Genomic DNA, 2,018 nt, shown 5'->3' on the forward strand with positions numbered 1-2,018 from the left:
TCGGTTCAAGGGTTCTGTTCTCTTCCCTCCGGGGATGTTTGCATTTCGAGATTATTATCCTCCTACAGTTGATATATAAAGCGTCTCGTATAGTAGATTCACATCAACCGTGCATCTGATGTCTAGGCCAGTCCCTTACGACGCTCCTAATTGGCTGTTGATAAGCCAGTCACAGGGCTGGAAACTCTCAGTCTCTCGAGAGAGTTCACATGGGTAGGATTTATTTTCCACCTCTCCTGAGGGATACGTCTTTCAAAGGTATCCTTCAGGAGAGATGGAAATACATCCCGTCTATATGAACTCTCGAGAGAGACTGAGTGTTTCCAGCCCTGTCATTAGCTTATCAACAGCCAGTCGTAAGGGACTGGCCTAGACTTCAAATGCGCGGCTTATGTGAATCTACTATAGTAAGTAACGATCATGGAATAGTATGCAAATTAATGAGCCAGCTTTACAATCGTCGCTTTTAGCAATGTAGATCAGTGGAATACTGATATTCATATCTGAAACTATTCTATAGAACCATCAGATTAACGAGAGAGAGAGAGAGAGAGAGAGAGAGAGAGAGAGAGAGAGAGAGAGGAGACGGCTGTAATATTTCCACTAAAAACATAATGGCGAAGTCACGTAGCCCAGTTTCGTTTTTCAGTTAACCAATGAAGTATAGTTACGTCAAAAACAGCAATGATAGAAATAATCAATAATAAAAATAACATTTTGTCATTGAAAACATTCCCCTTTTGAGGTGTGAGTTTGGGAGGGTGACTGGAATCGTAGATGATGCTGCTCCAGAGAAGAAAAGCAACTCAACGTTCATAGTAACAACTACGTACCTTGAATCACTAATGACACTCTTGTGCACAAAACTTCCACACACACACACACATACACACACACACACACACACACACACATATATATATATATATATATATATATATATATATATATATATATATATATATATATATCGATCTACAAATGTCCTTTCATATCTAACTAGCTCTACCTCGAAATTAATATATTTTCATATATGTTACCCGAAAGGGAATTATTTGTTCGATAAGAATTAGATATTAAAGGACATGTGTAGCTCGACGTATGCATATGAATCACGGTAATGTGATATGACCCATATATTTATATATATCTATGTATATATATAATATCTATATATATATATATATTATATATATATATATATATAGATATAGATATATACATAGATATATGTATATATATATATATATATATATATATATATATATATATATATATAGTATATGAGAGTGTGTGTGTGTGTTTGTGCTTGGCTGATTCTCAGAATTCACAGGATCAGTGCGTCGAACCCTTCGAGGATATTGCGCTGCTGTTCATTTCTTCATGGTTATCCAGATTGGCAACTAAGTTTAATGGGACTTGGAAAGTATCGCGCTCATTTCAGAACAGCAAAAGAGTAAATGATAATGTTTGAGGAAAGTTTCATGTTGGCGCCAAGAAAATAGCATCTTTAGATGTAATGTCAATGAGAGTTAGGTATCAACATAGTATTTGTTAAATATTATGAGACACAACACTCAGGTTATCTGATCAAGAAATTGTGGTCATAAAAACGAAATAAGAAACATACATATATACTATATACATAATACACACACAATGTATATATAAGTGTGCGTGAATTGCCTATGTATTCATATTATACTTTGAGAGAGAGAGAGAGAGAGAGAGAGAGAGAGAGAGAGAGAGTAGAGAGGAGAGAGAATCTTTAGTGAAGGAAATTTAAAGTTATCGAATGTAAGTGTTTTAATGCTTGACGCCTTGTGTGTTTGCCTCCATTCCTTTGAAAGCAAAATAATGGTGCCTTATTTCAGGAGAGTATTTAATGAATATACTGTAAGCATTTCCTCGGTAAATTACAATAAGATTTGTGGAGGAAAAAGTAGTAGGAGCGAAGAAAGAATAATAATTCATTGGGTCACGAAAAGAAGTAAATAAATTACCCCTTGGTATCGTTT

This window comes from Macrobrachium nipponense, chromosome 17, assembly GCF_015104395.2.
Source record: "Macrobrachium nipponense isolate FS-2020 chromosome 17, ASM1510439v2, whole genome shotgun sequence".
In the NCBI taxonomy this organism is placed as follows: Eukaryota; Metazoa; Arthropoda; class Malacostraca; order Decapoda; family Palaemonidae; genus Macrobrachium; species Macrobrachium nipponense.